The 22930-nt window shown below is 41.6% G+C and overlaps 1 protein-coding gene across 3 annotated transcripts in view; it reads right to left on the bottom strand.

Moving 5' to 3' along the window:
* LOC126273103 (putative ferric-chelate reductase 1 homolog) overlaps window positions 1-22930 on the bottom strand; it is a 346200-nt gene that overhangs the window by 115385 nt on the left and 207885 nt on the right. The window contains exon 1 of one of the 3 annotated variants that reach the window (XM_049976537.1): window positions 19598-19695. The exons of 1 other annotated variant lie outside the window; for it this stretch is intronic. The gene's annotated coding sequence lies outside the window, so the exon portion shown is untranslated. Of the gene's footprint in view, window positions 1-10454; window positions 10540-19597; window positions 19696-22930 lie in introns of those variants that run through there. One more of the 3 variants, XM_049976538.1, reaches the window with a different exon arrangement.

Here is a 22930-nt window from a genome sequence, read left to right as displayed (position 1 = left end):
CGTTCGCAGTACCAACACAGCAAGGGGTTGTGGCACAAGGCCAGATCAGTCAATCATCCAGATTGTTGCCCCTCTTGAGGAACCACATGTTTGTCTGGTCTCTCAATAGATACCCCTCCGATGCGGTAGCGCTTTCTCTATTGCTAAGGCACACAAGCCACTTCACCAACGGCTGGGTATTTCGTTTATTGGGAGGAGGGTGACTCTGGATTATACACCTCTTCAAACTACTGTGACAAAATAGTCGCAAAAGGAAAGTGTAGAAGCCTTTTCGTACCCACGACGTGAAGACTGGGTGTTTAAGATTGTTATTTTAATTAGAGGGATGGCACCGGAAACTAAAAACTCAAGTATTTCCCCTTGAAAATATTTAAATATATGATGAACTGCTTATTTCCAGTACGCCAGAGCTCTAAATTCGACGATTTTCGGGACTTATCCGCTTGGTGTACTAGAAAGCCAATTTGCAATTTGACATCAGCGTAATTTCTTATACTTACATCTATACCACGCAAGCTAACGGACGGTCTGTGGCAGAGAATATTGTGCACCACTGTTACTTCCCCTTTTTCGTACCAGTTGCGAATTGTTCGCTGGAAGTAAGAACGCTGTAAAGCAATGAGCTAGAAAGTGTTTACTTTCATACAGATACACAAGCAGCTATCAAATAAAAACGAGACAGATGGAGAGGTAGAGGTGCATTCAGTAAGTGATGCAACATTTTTTCCGACTAATTATGGCTGAGGAAATTCTGTATTTGTGGTGGGACGTCGTGGAATATTCTCGCTTCACTTCATGCGCGTGAAGTCTCAAGGAACTTCCAGAGTTATGCACTACGTCATCTACGTGTGTTGTGGAAAGTGACAGTACCATAACACTCCTATGAGATGCGTCCGAAATTACTTTTACGTCTGAAGCTCTCTCTCCGTTTGGAATGTTATGCTGGGCTTACTTTGGTAGAAACTCTTGAATCACGTCATACAGCTGGTATGACATTCCGTACGCTCTTATTTTGTTGATTTAGGCGGCAGTGCGGAACTGTGTGGAACGCCTTCCCGAATCTATGTTGATTCCTACAGAAATTTTCTGACTCCACAAACGTCGTAATAAGCATGAATAAAACACGTTCCAAAACCGAACAGCCGGCCAGGGTGGCCAAGCGGTTCTAGACGCTACAGTTTGGAACCGCGCGACCGCTACGGTCGCAGGTTCGAATCCTGCCTCGGGCATGGATGTGTGTGATGTCCTTAGGTTAGTTAGGTTTAATTAGTTATTAGTTCTTAGTTCTACGGGACTGATGACCTCAGATGTTGAGTCCCATAGTGCTCAGAGCCATTTTTTGAAAACCGAACAACAGACCGACGTCGGAGCTATTCTCTTACATATCCGTGTGTCTCTTCGGCGACTTCTTGGAAAATGTAAGTAATCTGCGCTTCCCTCCCTCCTCCCCCCCCCCCCCCCCCCCCAATCAGTAATAACGTTTCGCTCGTATAGCGATCTACGGTACACAGCTCATCTTAAAGCAACAGCCCTTTCGTATATTCAATGTAGAATCTTATTGGTATTCCTTACCTCTGTTAAGTGGTGTCCTTTGTTTTTCTGTCCCATGTTGACTTATTTCACCGTATGTCATTTTGACGATTTAAAGGAGGAACTACAGTGCGATTGTCCTCTTTGAAGCAGTTTTAGAAAATGACATACAACTTCCGCCGTCTGTGTCTTCCTCCACTTAGATGCCATTACGTCCTCACTGTGTCTAGACAGACGGCATTGACCCGTGTACCGATACGATACGGGCTCGGCAATATGTTGGAGTGCAGTATAAAACCAAAGAAAAGTATCAGTGGCTGTCCTTTCATTTCTCCTAAGGAAAAAATTAGCAATGTCTGAATCACGAAATTTGTCGCTAATAAGTGAAATGTTCTTCCATTTCCCAAGTTGCGACATGGCCGCGGATTAAAACAGTGATACATGAAGGTTGGAATGAATCTCCCTTATTTCCGCTCATGAATACTGATCTTTTAACCTTTAGGCTACTACCAGTTTGTCAGCAATTATCTTCAGAAATGCAAATAAACGTGGGAAATTAAATACGACTAGTGAACAGATTACGTCTTAGAACAATGAAATATGTCATTATCAAAAATTATTGCTGTGATAGTTGTGAAAGATACGCTTAATGTATGACGAGGCATACCTGTTTTATAACGTGTCCCAATATTATGAAGTCATACACACATCGTCACAAACAAAACCATCTTAGCATTGTCATACACACCTAAAATATGGTGAAATCTAGGCCACAGTTCTGGCAGTCATATCTTTATCGCCACTGAAAGTGTGCATATATTCCTCTATCATAAAATCTTACAGTAGTTAATAAATGAAGAATGCGATATGTAAAGTCTATAGTGGGCTAGCCAAATGAATAATTATTACAGTTATAAAATATGAAAATTAGAAACATGAATAAAGTGCAATTTGAAATAAGCTTATGGAGGCCCTCCAGCGGCTAAGTTACTCCGACTTCTGATCTATGCTACATTCTGGAGACTACGTCAACAGATTGCGCTGATTACTTTAGTCTTTTTTCATCTTTTTTACTTCTTTTCCTAGTTATTCTATCAATTTTATGTTATATTATTAGCTCCATGAATTTTTTCTTGAGTAAGTTTTATCTGAAATGACAAGAACGTCTCAAAATCAAGTATTATCACTTAAGCATTTCCTTTTAACAATTTTAAATTTATTCGAGTTCTTAATCATTACACTTTATCAGTCCAGCAAAATACATATACGGCCCACTGTAGACTTTGTCTACTGTACTCTTCATTCATTGACTACCGTACGACTTAATAATTGATGAATGTGTAGACTTACAGTAGCGACATTACCGATCTTACGGCACAAACATACGCTGTGACTACTTCATTGCAGTTTGTTATGGACAGTAGCGATATACCCGGTATGACTGCTAGAACTGTGACGTAGCTTTCACTGTATTTTAAGTGTGTACGGCACTGCTAAGCTGATTTTGTGTATATTTTATGGTGATGCCACTACGGCTTTGTAATATTAGGATGCGTTATAAAACAGGTCATCAAGCCAGTCAGAGGACTAATGACTTGACAAAAAACATGCATGCCTCGTCACATTTTAAGCATACATTTTCACATCCATCAATGTAATACTTTTTGTTTATGGCATATTTTATTGTTCTAAGAGGTAATCTGTTCACTAGTTTTATATAATTTCTGATTTTTTCTGTCGATCTGAAGATGCTCACTTTTGATCGAAACCGGTAGCCTGAAGACCAGAAGTTTCGTGGTCATTGGCAGGAACGGTAGAAATTCGTTCTTGCTTTTAGCTCTTTTAGTACTTTCAATCGAGATCTGACAATACTACAGATTTAACGACATTAAAAATGTGCTGAGCGCTTACGAGGAATCGTTAACGCAATACCAATCACGTGACTGGAGGAAAGCAAGGCTGACGCCAAAAATTGTATTTAGCGCATCTGAATGCTAGCGCTGAAGGTATTCTTACTCTATGGTATCTAGCTCCGCGTAAAAAGAAACAGCTCAAGCAGTCTGTAGCGCGTACTTTGCGTATCGCTTCTGGATATGCAAATTATCGCTCGTTTCGCGCGGTGAGGGCAACGACCCGCATCCACGCACGCTAGCCCTCATATCGAGCGGCCTGCAGGAGGACCACCCTCGGTATCGCGGCCCCTTCTCTGACCACCTGTCCACTTGCCATGTTCTACAGTCAGCGGGATTTTGCCTCTTTACTCGTGGTGTCTTACTGTAATGGGAGGGAGGGAGGGTGGGTGGGTAGGTAGGTAGGCACTAAAGCTGAACGTGCTAACCGATACAACGTTTAAAAATGCTACATCGTGAAAGGTCTAAAACATGGAGGTCGTTGAAAAGTAGTGACTGACTGAAGGCACTCATCAGCATAGTTATCAGCGCTCTCACTGGATGTCAGCATACTCATCTCAAGTTCGTAGGCTTCCACAGCCGGTGTAATTTAGGATAAAATAATTTTGGCTATTGGGCCGCGTCACTTTAAATTACAAAAACAACTAAGTCGCCGACATTTCAATTGATTTGCGCCGGTTCTCTCTGAAGAGGCCCGCAGCAACTCGGCCGAAACGTCGGCAACTTAATTGTTTTAGTAGTTTGCAATGACGCGGTCCAATACCCAAAATTAGTTCATCCGAAATACTCTACCCATAGTCTGAAGATTATCTGCTTTCACAAGCCAAATTGCTGGAAGATTCTGCCAGGGAAAGATAGTCGTCCATTCAGAGCTCGGTGACACCTCCCCAAATGCTTGGGTAGCAGGCTAGACACTTAACGACATTCAAAAACGCGTTTTCACCAAAGAAAAGTCACCAAGCAGCCATATGTTTTCAGAAATTATCTTTTTTACACAATCAGTTTCGGCATCTCATTACGCTATCTTCAGGCCCCTTATATATATGTTAGCACCGAAACTGTTTTGTCATAATACCAAACATTACAAAAACAAACAATACGGAAAATTGACGCAGGAACTAATTAACTTTGCCTGTTGAGCTCTTTTTATTAAAAAATTCTGGAACTCGTGTTGATGGGACCACCGTAGTTCTTAGGAAAAGCTATGTTCATTCACATTAAAAGTCTTGACTTAACGTATGAAGTACACAATTACTGACTTTGTACGGTAGTGACATCTTGAGGGAGAGAACAGTACGCAGCACTCAGTGGTTGTTCGTAATAGGTGTCGCCGATATCTCCAACTTCACTACTTTCAAGAATTAGTTGTCCTAATATCAAAACACGTAACCAGAGACAAAACAATACGGCCGACGAATTACTTCGTGCATAACGGCAAACAAAAAACTTTCGATGGGAATACTCATACGAAATCTAGGACATAATGCTATATATCAAATCAAAAAATGAAGAGATTTGGCTTAGAGTTTCTTAAACATCAATCTCCGGGCAAATACTAGGGTGAGACAAGCAATGTCTGACTGCATACCGTTCCGTATCCACGCCACGAGATTTTAAAAATGCATGTTACACTGTTCCCGTTGTCAGCAAGGATGGCAAACAGATCTCCAGCCATACTGGGTTATTTTCATCGTGCGAAACGTGCGGTTGAAATATGTTGTAAACTTATGACAGAAGAACGAGCATGAAACCTGGTGGTGTTACAGAGCTCAATCCTTAGCAGCAGCAGCAGCAGCAGCACCGGGGCCGACGGCTTTCATGTCACCGCCCAGCAGACATACCACCATCGACAGTGTCACCTGTCCTCACTCCATGGGGGCACTGGATAGCCGTTTGGAATGTAACCAAGGACATCAGCTTCAAGTGTTATAAACTGTACGCTATTAACTTTCCTCCCTTTTGCAGGACAAATTCTGTTGCTAAAATACAACCGGACCGACTGCCATTGTTCAGGCGGTGCTGGAATTCAGGAAAAGGATCCTAAAGAAGGCTCTCGCGCTTAGGAACGCCTCGTGACCAATTATTTTGGTGTCGTCACAGATGTTTTACGAGTTCAACACTATTTTTAAAATAATAATAATAATAATAAACCCCGTGGACGCCCGGGAAAAGAATAGGCCTCCGGTATGTTCTGCCAGTCGTAAAAGGCGATGAAAAGAACAAACCACTAATAGGGCTAACTCCCCTTTTGTGTAATTAGTTGGTTCAGGACAGAACTAATGAAGCCTCGGACAAGCGCTGTCATGGTCGGGGACGACGCTTGAACCCTATGTTCGTCCACAATGGTAACGACACTGCTAACCACACGGGAAATGATTTAAATCCAAATAAAAGTGTTTTGCAGGATATGCTTCCTGCAACCACCCAACAAGGAAAACAGACAGAGGATGAGATAGATGAAGTTAACCGACACCTCGTGTTCTGTTATTACCAATCAACAAACTTAGGAACAAACACAACGGGACACAGATCACAAGTATATGTATAATGTGCTATCAGAAGAAGGAGAAATTACAGTAATGGACTCAAACATCCCAGAGCAAACAAACAAAGGACAACACGCATCAATTAAACAATCAGTGGGAAACGAAATCTTAAGACTGCCACCAGAACAAGTACAACTAGAACACGAAGTGAAGAAAAATTTCAGCTGACATATACAGAACACAAAGACACAAATACAGACATTAGACCATTCTTGCATAGACCACCAAATAACCCACAAGTCGAAACAATAACTATCAACACAATCATACGCAACAAAATAAATGAAAATACAACTATGGAAGAGTTAAAACTACTGGTTTATATAGGAGCACTCACTACACTAAATATACACACTAGGCAGAGATCAGAACCAACACACACACAGAAGAAACCCACAAAACCAGCATGGCAACATAGGCTACAGATCAGAACAGAAAAACTGAGAAGGACATCGGACAGCTAACACAATTTATAAGAAATGAAATATCAGACAAAAAACGAAAAAGGGTAGGTAAAATCTCGCAACAAGAACCGATAGAGGAATTAGATGAAAAGAAGCAGAAATTACAAGCATTGGCCAAACGACTTAGAAGATATAAAAAAAGTGAAAATAGAAGGAAACAAAACCAAACATTCAACACAAACCAAAAGAAATGTTTCCAGACAATAGATAACACACACAAAAATAGACAATCCACCAAACATAACAGACATGGAACACTTCTGGAGCAACATATGGTCAAACCCGGTACAACATAGCAGGCATGCACGGTGGATACAAGCAGAAACAGACACATACAAGATGATACCACAAATGCTTGAAGTGGTAATTTTGCAACATGAAGTCACCCAAGCAATTAATTCTACGCACAATTGGAAAGCCCCTGGAAAAGATAAAATAGCAAATTTCTGGCTAAAGAAGTTCATCTCAACACATTCACATCTAACTAAATTATTTAACAGTTACATTGCAGACCCATACACATTTCCTGATACACTTACACATGGAATAACTTATATGAAAGCTAAAGATCAACCAGACACAGCAAACCCAGCTAAATACCGCCCCATAACATGCCTACCAACAATATACAAAATACTCACTTCAGTCATTACACAGAAATTAATGACACATACAACACAGAACAAAATTATAAACGAAGAACAAAAAAGGCTGTTGCAAAGGAGCACGAGGATGTAAAGAGCAACTGATAATAGATGCAGAGGTGACACATCAAGCTAAAACTAAACAAAGGTTGTTACACTACGCATACTTTGATTACCGAAAAGCTTTTGATAGTGTACCCCACTCAAGGTTACTACAAATATTCGAAATATACAAAGTAGATCCTAAATTGATACAGTTCCTAAACAAAGTAATGAAAACTTGGAAAACCACACTTAATATCAAAACAAATCTAAATAATATCACGATAACCGAAGTATTCAGTAATGATATAAATATGGCTTTTGGAACAGACAAAATTAAGAAAAATAGCGTAGTCAAGGGAAAACACACTAAACAAGAAGATTATATATTGAATAACCACAGCGACTGCATAGAAGCGATTGAAAAAACAGATGCCTATAAATATCTAGGATACAGACAAAAAATAGGAATATATAATACAAATATTAAAGAAGAACTAAAAGAAAAATATAGACAAAGACTAACAAAAATACTGAAAACAGAATTGACAGCAAGAAACAAGACAAAAGCTATAAATACTTATGTTATACCGATATTGACCTACTCATTTGGAGTAGTGAAATGGAGTAACACAGACCTAGAAGCACTCAATACACTTACACGATCACAATGCCACGAATATAAAATATATCACATACATTGAGCAACAGGAAGATTCACATTAAGCAGAAAGGAAGGAGGAAGGGGATTTATCGACATAATAAACCTATATTATGGACAGGTAGACAATTTAAGAAAATTCCTTCTAGAACGAGCAGAAACTAGCAAAATACACAAAGCAATCACTCATATACATATATCGACTACACCATTGCAATTTTATAACCACTTCTACAACCCTTTAGATCACATAACTACAACAGATACAAAGAAAGTAAATTGGAAAAAGAAAACACGACATGGCAAGCACCCGTATCATCTAACACAGCCACACATCGACCAAGATGCATCCAACACATGGCTAAGAAAAGGCAATATATACAGTGAGACGGAAGGATTCATGGTTGTAATACAAGATCAAACAATAATCACCAGACATTACAGCAAGCAAATTATTAAAGATCCCAATACCACAACAGATAAATGCAGACTTTGCAAACAACAAATAGAAACAGTAGATCACATCACAAGCGGATGTACAATACTATCAAATACCGAATACCCCCCAGAAGACACGACAATGTAGCAAAAATAATCAACAACTTGCCATACAACAAACTAATAAAACAACACGTTCCCACATACAAGTATGCACCACAAAATGTACTGGAGAATGATGAATACAAATTATACTGGAACAGAACCATTATAACAGATAAAAACAACAACACCTAACAAACCTGACATCATACTCACAAATAGAAAGAAGAAATTAACACAACTAATCGAAATATCCATACCCAATACAATAAATATACAGAAGAAAACAGGAGAAAAAATTGAAAAATAAATCCAACTGGCTGAGGAAGTCAAGGACATGTGGCATCAGGATAAAGCTGACATACAAATTACACTACCAACTACAGGAGTCATACCACACAATATCCACCAGTACATCAACGCAATACAGCTACATCCAAACGTATATATTGAACTACAGAAATCTGTAACTATTGATACATGTTCAATTACCCGAAAATTCCTAAATGCAATGTAACATATACCGTACAGTTAATAGGAAGTCGCGGTTGATCAAGGTCCGCGTCACTTTCCATTTTTAACCAGATATAACGTCTGAGACAGTAAATAATAATAATAATAATAATAATAATAATAATAATAATAATAATAATAATCTTGAGTAAATGATGTAAGCCAGCAGTTAACGTTCTACAATGCGGTATATCCAAGACATGATCGACCATGGTAATTTATATTTATGGGACGACTGAACAATGGCTGGAAAATAATGAATGGCAGGGCAGTATGCAGCAGTAACAGAGGCTTACATGTGATCAAGCATTGAAAGATCTTTCTGGGACCACCTACAGATTTTTTTCCTACCTCCAATTCTTGTTAACATTTATGCGCATAGACAAACTAACTACATCTCCTTGAATTTCTTTGTTTTTCGGAAGTGTATGTCGCTACTTTCAAGAATGGAATATCGTCCCGTCGATGGGGTCATTAGAGACAGAGCTCCTATAGGAGCAGGGGAACGAATGAAATCTGCTGCGACCTATTCGTAGGAACCTTTCCAGCATTCGCACTGCGCCACGTCGACCCGTTTGATCGGTTAAGACTTCGGTTCTGCTGCAAATATTTTAAGCAATACTGTCTAAAGAGTGCAGTAACATGAGATCACAACTTACAACTGCTATATTGTCAGGTAGGATAGAAACATTAAATCAAGGTATATTGAGAGGTTTGAGGTAATATGAAGTCTATTTACGTTCGAATTCTGCCACCACGAAAGCACTGTTAAGATTTTTGAAGTTCTAGGTTATAGTCTTCTTCGTGTTACAGATTTCTTTCCATTTTACAATGTCTCCAGATGTGGTAAAACAAACCAGAGACCTATGTTTTACCTTACGGATCTAATCTGAAACACACACGTGATAAATACTGAAGTGTTCACGATATCTATTGTAATTGCAGAGCAATCCGCCATTTCTATGTGCTGTGTTCCATCCCCGTGAGTCATTACCGTACATCCAAGTATATTACGAAGTCGGGAAAGGTCGTGGGGAGGGCATGTTAGGTGTCGCCCTCTATATGTAGTATGTCAGGATGCAGTAGTCACGTTAAAACGAACTGTCCCAAAGACTGGACCGCTTTTGTTTGAACGTATCATCTTCACGTACCACACAACGGCGACGCCTTACAATACGCTGAACTCCCTGTCCTCTATAATTCCTGACTTTGTAATTTATGTACGGTAGTGATTTCTTGAGGGAGAGCACAGCACGTAACACTGGCTGGTTGTTCGTAATAGCTGTCGCCGATATCTCCAACTTATCAATTTCTAACAAACATTTGGTAAGAGTGACTTGCTCGCTTACGTCACAAACATACGTATTCGTACAGCAAAAGCAGCCGCAACGATTCAAGCCTGCTTTCACTAAACAGCAGCTCCGTTAGGTGAAGCTTCTGACACATTCATTCTGCCGTCGAAACAGACTACGATAAGGTTATGTGCGGGTACTGCATTAGCCGTCAACCTTGCAAATGGTTTTAAGTCTGATTTGACTGCGCAATTATATGAACTGTTCACAAAAACAGAGCATCAAACAGGCTGTACGAAGCACCGGACTTACCCGGCTTCTCGTTGTTACACTGGTCCTGTTACGACGTATCAAGTGTGAAGGAGACTGGTTTCGCTGGTGTCGCCCGCTGCCCAGGGACGTGAATCACAGGCGACGCGCTCGTGACGCAACCAACGGTAACGGTTTGCACTTGGCACGCACAGTTCCGTCGCTGTGCGTCACGCACCGGACGACGAACGGAAACTGACACTAGGAAAACCCCGGCCACACTAATGCCACGTAACCGGTTAATGGACACTGCTTCAGGGTCAACTATGGCCTCATATGCTCGCTTGCGTTGTACTGGACCTAACAACCAATTTGTCAACCTAGAGTCTCCAACAGTTTCACTTGGCACTCTGTTGTTCTCTCGCTTTAAACACTAACGTGACCGGAAACTAGAAAATGCAGGAATAATAACTCTAATGACTAACACAGGAGTTGCTTTTAATAGTTTCCACAACGGAACTGTCTCGTGACAGAAAATTCAAAGACATTCTAGTCGTATGTAAATTACACCAGTATGAAGACGCAGTCAATACCCTCAATGCGAAGTAACAATGTTACGGACGACAGTGTCGCTAAAGCGGAGTTACTAAATAGTTTTCCGAAATTCCTTTATCACGAAGGACGAAGTAAATATTCCAGAATTCGAATCAAGAACAAATGCTAACATGCCGAACTTAGATATCCTCGGTGTAGCGAAGCAACTTAAACCACTTAATTAGGGCAAGGCCTCCGGTCCAGTTTATATACCAGTAAGGTTTCTTTCCGCGTATGCTCATGCTGTAGCTCCATACTTAGAAATCACATGCATCCGCTCATTCGTCGAAATATCCTTGCCTAAAAGCTGGAAGACGCATAAGTCACATTAGTAAAAAAAAGAATTAGAAGTCATCCGTTGAATTACAGACCAAAATTTCGAACGTCAATTTGCCGCGGGATTTCGGAGGATTCACTGTTTTTCGAAAGTGATGAGTTACCTCGACGATGATTTACTGACAAAACAGCCAACACGCATTCAGAAAACATCGTTTTTGTGAAACAACTAACACTGCCGGGGTATTCTCCCGCCGAAATATCTGCGCTCGCTGAAAGTGTTACCTGGCTGAATTCCCGGAAGTTATTTGAAACTAACAGTACTCTCACGGAATACTTAGTGCTGTCGATAGGGGATGTCAAATCGATCCCATATTTTTATATTTTCACAAGGCTTTTGATACCATTCCTCACAAGCGAATCATGGTCAAATTGCGTCCCTATGGAGTATCGTATGAGTTTTGCCGCTGGATTCGTGATTTCCTGTGTGAAAGGTCACAGTTCTTAGTGAACGACGGGAAGTCAGAGTAGAACAAAAGTTATATCCGGCGTTCCCCAAGGAAGTTTCTTAGGTCCTCTGTATAGAACAGGAACAGCAAACGATACAGGAGATAATCTGAACAGCCCTCTCCGACTGTTTTTGTAGATGTTGCCATTTACAGTGTTATGAAGTGACCAGATGATCAAAACAGTAAATAACAGACTAGATATAGGTAAAGTCATCCACATTATTACTAAAAAAATCCGTTAAGTTTCGGTTACACAAGTCTAAAGGTTGTGAATTCAAGTAAATACTTAGTGATTACGATTACGAATAATTTAAACTGGAACGATCGCATAGATAATAAAGTGATGAACGCAAACCAAAGACTGCGAACTGTTGGCAAAACAGTTTAGAGAGATTTCTTACACCATGCTTGTCCGCGATTTTCTGGGGTATTTCTGTTCAGCGTGAGGTTCTCATCAGATTGGACTGACGGAGGATATCGCGGAGCTTTAAGTAAGGGAAATGAGTGGAGCGTGCCGCGGTTATGATACACCAATTGGGACTGGCAATCACTAAAACAAAGGCGATTTTCATTGCGGTGGGATCTTGTCATGGAATTTAGATCACCAACTTCGTACTCAGAGAGAAAATATTTTGTTGACCACCTACATAGGTAGAAGTGATGATCAAAATAAATCAGAGCTCACTCCGAGGGATTTTAGTGTTCGTTTTTGCCGCACGCTGTTGGAGATTGGTACGGTAGAGAACCTTCTGCCAGGTACTTAATGGTGAACTGGAGAGTAAACATGCATATACGTGTAAACGTTGAGCACGCAGAAGAGTGCCGCGTCAGTAAGTGGTTACTACTGCAAAGAGGTGGATTAACAGACCCGCAAGCGCCATCTACGCTGGATGTTATACCAAGGTCATTCACTGAAGATATGAATGGCTGGAAACGAGAAAGCAAGCACCTGTATCAGCAGTCGACCTCTACGGCAGCAACATCGGCATCCGAATTCCAACAGACCACTATGACCGATGTCTGGAAACGAGTTTGCTATTGTGCATTCCGGTTTGTACTGAGCGCACCATTAAGAGGTGTTGTGGTCCCGCCTGCGTCCACTTCCCGACACTGCCTTTTTCAACACGAAATGGTGACATGGCTTCCACAACGTCGACGAGAAACTCCGAACGCCAAAGACCGGAACGAGCACGTGAAAGTGGCCACCAGCGTTCGGACAAGGGTAGCGCGCAGGAGTCACAGCTTTAGCTCATATTTCGTACGATTATAGTGCATGCTTCGTACTGCTCAATTACGTTGCGCTCCTCAAACGTTCTTGAGAAACAGAAGTTCCAAGTTTAACGAGTCTGTTGAATACTAGGCAAGTGTGCCAGACGCATGGCAGCAACGTTAGGGAAACCGGTGAAGGCACCACAAATGAAGCGCATTCGTGTACTGCGTTCGAATTAAATATCAAACTACTGACGAATCCTCCTTCAACCTCTCATGCAGTAACGGCCGCATACCTGCTAGGCGCTACTGTGGCAGTGGTAACTACAAAACGGTGGCTTCCATTGTTGAATGGCATAATATGGAATGATATGGGGAGCCATCCAGTCACCTACATATTGAGGGAAATTTGAACAGCATCCACTACATCAGAGGAGCTAGTCACCCATCTTCATTAATTTCGCATGCCGTATCTGAGCAAGCCAATACTTAACCACAAACGATGAGATATTTTTTTTGTTTAGCCCAAGCTAGTACCTTTAGCTTCCCTGCCCTGCACTTTCGCCGGGTATGTCAGACTACGTCATAGGTACGATCGATGGTAAGTAGTTCATCACAGTCCGGCATGACTGCTGACGCTTTGTGGACGGAGGGAAATTCCAAACGAACATATTCAGGCTCCGATTCCATCGGATGTTTTTCGACTGCAGCACGCATTGGCTGAATGGTCATTGTCAAGTCCTGTACAGGTCTGCAATCAGAATCATTTCTATATCGCCCAATCTGACAAAATCAACATCAAGCGTCATTTACAATTTTTCGTTTTGCAGAATGGCCAACGTCAGCTCCACCTGTAACGTTAAATACGATCTGTCTTCCTGGCTGTACCGCTCCAAAAACCAAAAACTTTCAACAGATACAGTGTATGGCAAAGCAAAAAGTGATTTCCAGAAGTTGGTAGAAAGCCCAATCAATTTTTCGTAATTCTATTTTAGCGCCTCAAATTACATAAAAACACTAAGAAAATTAAGTAAACGCGACAAAGTTTAAAATAAATAATTCCAGCGAAATAACGTCAGTTCAGGCGTACACATTTTTCCAGACGAGCCTTGAGGTTATTAATCACATTCCGCAGTAGTGCCAGTGGGATTTGAACCACCACCTGTGGGATCCTTTTTTCAATGCATCAGCTGTTCGTGATGGATTATCCTGATACAACACTCCTTCGTTAACCCCACAAGAAAAAGTCGCATGATGGTAAGGCCAATAGACAATAATGCCATACGACGCCTTTACTTCCAAAGATCACTTGATTTGGAAATAAATCGTTAGCACAATTAATGCTTAAACTTGCCATATGGGAGGTTGCTCCGTCTTTTTGAAAAAATATATCCTCGTGTATTTCGTGCTGAGGAAGTCGGGGATAAAAAAGCTTTCCAACGTGTCTGAATCTCTCTTAAGTCACTGTCTTAGCACTACCTGGATCATCTTCGAGAAACTATGACCCTTGATCAATACATAGCGCACCAAGAAGCAATTTTTGTTGAACAGAAGGGCTAATGTTGCTGTGATTCATATGAGCCCATGTGCTTGTTGACGTTACCGGATGAATGAAAACGGGTTTTATCACTTATCCATAAATTGTTTACAATGTCTTCGCCTTCATCAAGTAAATTCAACATTTCACAGAACCGTCTCCGTCTAACTATCTGTTTTCTTTAATACCCCGGACAATTTGGATCCTTTAAGGAGGATAGAGTAGATCGTTGTGTGAAATACGCCAGACCATTCTGTTAGAAATCCCTAATGCCATCCCAGCGGGATGAGCGACGCGGACATCTTTCGTTTTCAGTTCTTACACGCTATATGTTCTGAGGTTACATACTATCTTAGGGTTTCCCAGACTTCTTTATCTTCATTGACGATCTCTCTTCAAAGTTCTTAACCCACTTTTTAATCGTTGAGGCAGATGTCTCCGCCTGATCCCAATCAACCTGAATCAGAGTGCGAAAAGCACGATTTGCCTGCACGCGAGAACTGTAAACACCATCATCAGCTCTTATCAGATACAACAGATAACACTTTGCATCAACGAAATATGACAATGCACGCAGAAAAACAAATCTTTCTTGATCAGATATTCGTAGTTTCAAAGTTAAGTAGTATTTGTGAGGAATTTACTGGCGACTGTACGTCAGAAGCTTTGTATATACATCACACGAGAAGCTATTAGTTTAGTGTTCTGTGTCTTTTTATAAGATAATAAAGTGACTTATTTTTGGTTTTCCATGTAATTGGTTCGTATTTCACAAATTCTGCAACACCTACTTTCCTCATACGTTTGATGATGGCTGCAAAATCGAGACCGGTTATCTCTTCAAATAAAATTCTGTGATACCACGATTGTATAATACAATTTTTCTTAAGCTTAACCTAGGCCATCAAGACGCCCCATAGCTCACAGAGAAACATTAACCACTGTTTAAAGTTTCTCCATCATTGTCATCAGCTTATGGAACGAGCTATCTAGTAATTTAGCCCTCCCGGTTAGCCGTGCGGTCTAACGCACTGCTTTCCGGGCGGATTAGTGTCGTTTTCTAGTGTGCCGACCAGTCTGTGGATGGTTTTTAAGGCTGTTTTCCATCTGCCTCGGCGAATGCGGGTTGGTTTCCCTTGTTCCGCCTTAGTTACACTAAGTCGACGATTGCTGTGCAAACACTTTCTCCACGTACGCGTACATTATAGTTACTATATCACGCAAACATTGATGTCACACTCGTCTGACGTTACCGGCAGGTAGGGAAGGGGTGTCCACAGGAGGCCGAACCGCACAATAACCCTGGGTTCGGTGTGGGGTGGCGATGGGGTGAGTGGACTGCTGTAGCCTGTTGTAGGGGTTGTGAACCACTAAGGGCTACGCCTCTCTGTCGTTTCTATGTCCCCAGTTCCATACAATACAATACAATGTAGTAATTTACACATGTTGCCGTAACAACGTAGCGCGTAACGAAGCTCCTCATTCAACCCGCTTGTTTCTTTATAGGTTCAATCTATAACCCTCACTGAGTCGCACCTTCCTAGACTACTCTTCGCTGTCTATTACTTCCATGCCTTTCAACGCCCTTCTGTCTCTGCAGTAAATTCTCTTTCGTCTCGCGTGGACTTCTGGCACAACTTACGGTCTTTTTTCCACGTCTTATGAAACAGAAGTGCGGTTTTAAGTTATGGGCCAATATGCCTAACGTTTATTTGTTGCGGGCTACTTCGAAGACAACCAATTGCAGGCCTTACTGGATGAAGATGATACTCAAACTCGACAGGAACTCGCGGAACAACTGAAAGTGACGCAGAAAGCCGTTTCTCTTAGGTTGAAAGCTATGGGTAAGGTGCAGAAAGTGGGGAAAATGGGTTCAGCACGAATTGAATGAAAGGCAATAATCAATTCGAAAGACCACTTGTGAAATGCTGCTCGCCAGGTACAAAAAGTCGTTTCTCCATCGAATAGTGACAGGTGATGAAAAATTGCTACATACTGAGAATCCTGAGCGTCATAAATCATAGATGAATCCAGGCAAACATCCACTGAAAGACCAAACCGCTTTAGAAAGAAGACAGTGCTCTGTGTCTAGTGGGATCAGAAGGGTGTCATCCATTATGAGCCGATAAAACCTGGTGAAACCGTTAACATCGCTACCAACAGCAATTTATCGATTTAACTCTAGCATTACGTTACAAACGACATGATTATGGGAGAAGGCAAAACAGAGTCATACAGCTCCATGATAATGCCTTATTACACACAGCAAAACGGATCAGGGAAACGATCGAGGCATTCAGCTGGGAAATTCCAGGTCATGCGGCTTTTCTCCAGACTTGGCTTCGTCCGGTTACCACCTATTTTATCACTGGGACACGCTCTCGCTTAACTACGCTCCAGTTCGTATGAAAATTTACGAAAATGGCTCGCTGACTGGTTCGCCTCAAAAGAAGAACTGCTTTTTGGTGGGAGAAATGTATAAATAGCAATGGAGATTATTTTGAATAAAATATTGTTTATCAGTTTCAAACAACACATGTTTTATTATTGCAACCAAATTCCGGTTTCAGGCTTCTACACCTGGTATAGTCTAGTTACGAATTTAATGTCCCTTCTTGAAAAAGCAGTGCCAAAAAATTGTCACTCTTTCAGAAGGCATGTCTAGTGTGAAGCAAGCTTGGACTCTCGGAATGAATCCTGGTATATTTCTCTACACCAGTGCTGAAGATCAGACCATTTTTTTTGTTGTGACTTGAGAAAATTTAAGGTATTTTTCTAAGCAAATGAAGAATGGCATTTAAAATACTAACATGTCGTAGAAGCGACAGATAGTGTAAAGAGGAACTAAACTGCTCGTTATGTGTAGAAAAACCCCGACGTCTTATGTAATTGGATAAGCGGTAATCCTCGACTGCAGTATCTATGAAATCTTTATTGGTAAGCCTACATGTAAATATACGAAAAGGAACATATATTTTGTGTTTTATTGCTGCATTATTACCATTTATCTAATTGTCTGCAGTGAGCCGTAGAATCATTAGGAGAAAACAACAGGCAACACTCAGTATTAAATGAAAATTAAAAACTGACATAAAAATTTTGTTTGTGCGCGCGTGCAACTTGCTTGTACACGGGGAAATCATCTCGAGTAGTGCTCGTAAGTCAGCTTTAATGGATCGAAGGGATTCACAGGTTGGCTTCTACATTGCTGTTGATCGGTTAGAGATCTTACTTGGAGATCGTTTGTAAAGGCTTGAATCTTACACTTCGCTGATGGGCCTCTAAGAATATAATATGTAACATGATACGAGATTTGTATTATTCCGATACCTATGAACATTGCTTCACAATGATCTCACGAAGAGAAATGACATACCGAAAAATGGAGTTCCTTGTTGAGAAATCGCCTTCGAAAGCTATGCGTCCATCGTAAGGTGCTTGTTATAACAAACTTGCACGTTAGTACTTTATCCCGTCTTTGTTTTAATTCGGTTTGAAAGTTTCATTCTCAGTGCTCCTACAATACGTATGCAATTTTTTCTCTCGACTTATTCTAGCCCATGCGTTCACACACTGTGTGGGCCATAATTTACGCACTCCTAATCAGTTATTCTGAAAACCAAGGATTGGCCGAATAAATTATCAAGTATGCGTACATCTCTGGCGACGCACAATGAACATATTGGTTACGACACCTTTGCATATACGTGCCCCATTATTGCGCCTACAAGCTTACTTCAAAGATACGTCACTGAAAGCTAATATACTCTTACGAAGCTTTTAATTTTAGTTAACCATTTAATTTTAGTTAACCATGGACCTTGCCGTTGGTGGGGAGGCTTGCATGCCTCAACGATACAGATAGCCGTACCGTAGGTGCAACCACAACGAAGAGGTGTCTTGAGAGGCCAGACAAACGTGTGGTTCCTGAAGAGGGGCAGCAGCCTTTTCAGTAGTTGCAGGGGCAACAGTCTGGATGATTGACTGATCTGGCCTTGCAACATTAACCAAAATGGCCCTCCTGTTCTGGTACTGCGAACGGCTGAAAGCAAGGGGAAACTGCAGCCATAATTTTTCCCGAGAGCATTCAGCTTTACTGTATGACATTGTAATTCTGTCAGAGACAGCAAAGGACTTGAAAGAGCAGTTGAACGGAATGGACAGAGTTTTGAAGGGAGGATATAAGATGAACAACAACAAAAGCAAAACGAGGATAATGGAATGTAGTCGAATTAAGTCGGGTGATGTTGAGGGAATTAGATTAGGAAATGGGACACTTAAAGTAGTAAATGAGTTTTGCTATTTGGGGAGCAAAATAACTGATGATGGTCGAAGTAGAGAGAAGATAAAATGTAGACTGGCAATGGCAATTGCAGGGAAAGCGTTTCTGAAGAGTAATTTGTTAACATCGAGTATAGATTTAAGTGTCAGGGAGTCATTTCTGAAAGTATTTTTATGGAGTGTAGCCATGTATGGAAGTGAATCATGGATGATAAATAGTTTGGACAAGAAGAGAATAGAAGCTTTCGAAATGTGGTGCTACAGAAGAATGCTGAAGATTAGATGGGTAGATCACATAACTAATGAGGAGGTATTGAATAGAATTGGGGAGAAGAGAAGTTTGTGGCACAACATGACTAGAAGAAGGGATCTGTTGGTAGGACATGTTCTGAGACACCGAGGGATCACCAATTTAGTATTGGAGGGCAAAATTCGTAGAGGGAGACCAAGAGATGAATACACCAAGCAGATTCAGAAGGATGTAGGTTGCAATAGGTACTGGGAGATGATGAAGCTTGCACAGGATAGAGTAGCGTGGAGAGCTGCATCAAACCAGCCTCAGGACTGAAGACAACAACAACAACAGTATGAATTAATATTGTTTATGTGTCGAACAAAACAGAACACGACGGGAGAGTAAGTTGAGCCAAACTCCTCAACGCAGTCTTTGTTAGACACTGTGCGTTCAGTACACTCTACACTCCAGTTCTTTTTCACTCACTGAACCCAACTGGAGATAGCTGATGGTCACGGTTTACATAACACTTGGCGGACAGCTTCAAGGGTGAGCCTAGACGTACCTCGTGTCGCGTGATGGTTTCGCTGACTCGTCAGTAGCCCCGGAGGCGTCTCGCCGTCTTCGACAGCTCTGCTGCTACAGACTGGTCTCTCGCAGTGCGACACGGACAGTATATAGTGCTGCCCGCCAGCGCCTGTTACGAAACGTGTGACGCGCAGCCGAATCTTGAGCGCCGTGCAGTGCCGCTGCTATCTGCTCCGGCAGGTAATCAGGAAGAAGACACACTGGCTGTCTGGGTGGTGGGGACAGATTTCCGGAACCTCTGACGCTGCCATTGCTATCTGGCCAGGCTACAGCAGTTAAGTAACACTTGCCGATGATCATCGCCAGCTATTGTGCTCATAATGCCATGTTAATCGTACGATGGTAATCCCAAAAACAAGGTCTCCAAAGCGCTGGGGCTCAATAGGGGGTGGCTGTTTTCTCCCCCCCCCCCTTTTTCCCTCGCTTCCTTTACTCTACAGAAACCACCTCACATCCGCTGGAGCTTTCAGTCTTGGTGACAGGCATCTAAAGCTAGCGAAATGAGGGATGTTCAACTACCTTATCTACCTATAGATGGCTCTAGCGTCAAGCTACCGCTAGCTATCGACGCCTGTGTTTGTATACGCCACATAAATGGGTGTCCATGTAAGACAACAAACAGTACGTATCAGTATACCTTAATTTAGCTGCTAACGAGTCTTCACTGGCAGTATCCGTCAAAACCACAGGTAACTTATATTCTCTGGTAATGTAGTTATTTTTCATAGCTGTGAATGTTGATTCGTCGCGAATGATAATGCCGATCCTTTGCTTGAATCTATTCTGAGTGATTTTGTTACATTTTTAGTTCCCTTGCCAGTCAAAGTATTTATTCTCCAATAGTTATCACACACCATTTTTGTGTACGTGACGGTCTTGACCCATACTGTAGTAGTTTACTTATAATTGCAATGCCCAAATATCGCTAATGACGTCGTAGCGTAACGACTACAATTTTTTGACTAGTAATGTTAAGGTCCTGGGTTCAATACCTACTCACTGAAGTTTATCTGGTGGAAAGATTTGGAAGGAGGTTTCTTCTGTCTTGGGAAACCAACAGAAAAGCTATTGAATATAAAACGAGCCTGTGTCTTGGTGCGGCAGCGACTTTTAATGGCGTTTCCGTTAGCCACTACCACCACGAGCGAAATTCGCTCAGTTATTCGGGTTTTGAGTGCAAAAGGCGTTAAACCAATCGACGTTGACGGAAGTGTTTGGAGTACCGTGTGTGTATAGTGGTGTAGTGTGTTTGCAGGTGGTCGTACTGAAAATTAACGAGGAAAGAAGCGGGAGACCGCCAAATCACGAAGAGGCACTCGCAAAGATTGATCGAAACGTGCTTCAAGACCGGAGGATCACTCTCAGTAAGCTCTGCAATGTCGAAGTTTCTAGAATCGCCGTTCACTAGAATTTGAAGTGTTGAAATTTTGGAAGGCGTACGCAAGATGGGTTCCAAGAATACTAGCGCAAGACCACAACGGGTTGAAACTTCACACCAATTGCTTCAATGTCATGCGGATGAAATTGACAACATGTGAGATTCAGTAGTGACGGATGATGAAACCTGGACTTTCCGTTTCACACCTGAGACCAAACAACGATCATCTGAGTAGCTGTATCTGGATTCATCCAAGCCGCCAAAACTCATAACATAGTCTCCAGTAAGGTCATCACCACTGTGTTTTGGGATCGAGAGGGGATGTTTCTGGTCGACTTTATGGTTCCTGGGACAACAAATGCCGACAGGTGTTGTCAGACAAAGAAACTCAGACGAGCGATTAAGAAAATATGACTGTTCAGCGAGGGCATAAGCCTTCTCCATGACAATGCTCGCCCCGACATCGCCCGTCCGTCAAACGACGACGACGAGGAAGATGAGATCCGACGCTTCTTCAGTAGCTTGGCAGCGGGCTAGCATGACGTAGGCATACAAAACTGGTACAGCGTTTACAAAAATGCATCGATCGAAAGAAGAGATTACGTGGAAAAATAGCAAAAAATGTTCAAGATTCGAAATCGTATGCAGTTAACTGTAAATAGATGTTTCCCCATATTTTTAGAGGAACTAGAGACCTTACTTTTGGAATCACCCTAGTATCAATTTATAGACTCAATGCAAACCTTTTAGTAAAACGTTACGTTTGCCGAGCAGGTAAAGAAATTATTGTAAAGTGTTTTTTTTTAATTTTTAACTCAGTCATATTTTTATGATTGAATCATGACCGGTTTTGGTTTTCAAAGACCATCTTCAGATGCTATGGGTGACATCTGGTGAACTCATGTTCAAGATTCTATCAGAAAAAGTGAAAGAGTCAAAAATAAAAAAATCTTACAAACCTTTCAGGGGAGGAGTTCATGTACGTCGTCTCACGCAAGCGATCATTTCTTAAGGCTGCGACGTACTCGCCAGGTGATAAGACCTCTGTCAAGAGCTGTGAGCTCTTGAGACAGGTGCTGCGCGAGAGAATAGCAATCTAAACTATATTGTGTATCGACACTGCACTGCTCGTACTGTTCTGGCTTACCAGTCAGCGGAGAGATGGCAGCGGCATTCGAGTCGCCTAATACTCGAAACGAGCCAAAGCAGATAGTTTCTAGGCTGGATGAAACTTGTAGCAGTCTATGTACTACCTGAAGATTTGTTATTAGCTAGACCTGCCTTAAATGTAAGGTTACTATGTCCTGTGGGCTATTAAGTTGGCACCCTAGCGGAGGTGGTCTCAGTGACTTGTTCACTGTCAGGTAGCGGTAGAAAGGTTATCGACATAAGAGCTCACGCTCCCTGGTTAGAAAGAAGGTTATTCCTTCTATTCAGTTGCCGCCATCCATATTTAGTTACTTTCATCAGAAAATTTGCAACCCAAAGTGTGTATAAGTAAGTTCCAGAAATTAGAAACCCTAAGGAACCACCATTCCGAACTCTACCATCTGGTGAGCAAGATGTTTGAGACAGGCGCGATTCTCTCAGACTTCAAGAAGAATATAATAATTCCAATCCCAAAAAAAGCAGGTGTTGACAGATGTGAAAATTACCGAACTATCAGTTTGGTAAGTCACAGCTGCAAAATACTAACGCGAATTCTTTACAGACGAATGGAAAAAGTGGTAGAAGCCGACGTCGGGGAAGATCAGTTTGGATTCCGTAGAAATTTTGGAACACGTGAGGCAATACAGACCTTACAACTTATCATAGAAAGAAGATTAAGGAAAGGCAAACCTACGTTTCTAGCGTTTGTAGACTTAGAGAAAGCTTTTGACAATGTTGACTAGAATACTCTCTTTCAAATGCTAAAGGTGGCAGGGGTAAAAT

The sequence above is a fragment of the Schistocerca gregaria genome, chromosome 5, assembly GCF_023897955.1.
Source record: "Schistocerca gregaria isolate iqSchGreg1 chromosome 5, iqSchGreg1.2, whole genome shotgun sequence".
Lineage (NCBI taxonomy): Eukaryota > Metazoa > Arthropoda > Insecta > Orthoptera > Acrididae > Schistocerca > Schistocerca gregaria.
This window is presented reverse-complemented; position numbering and strand designations above follow the sequence as displayed.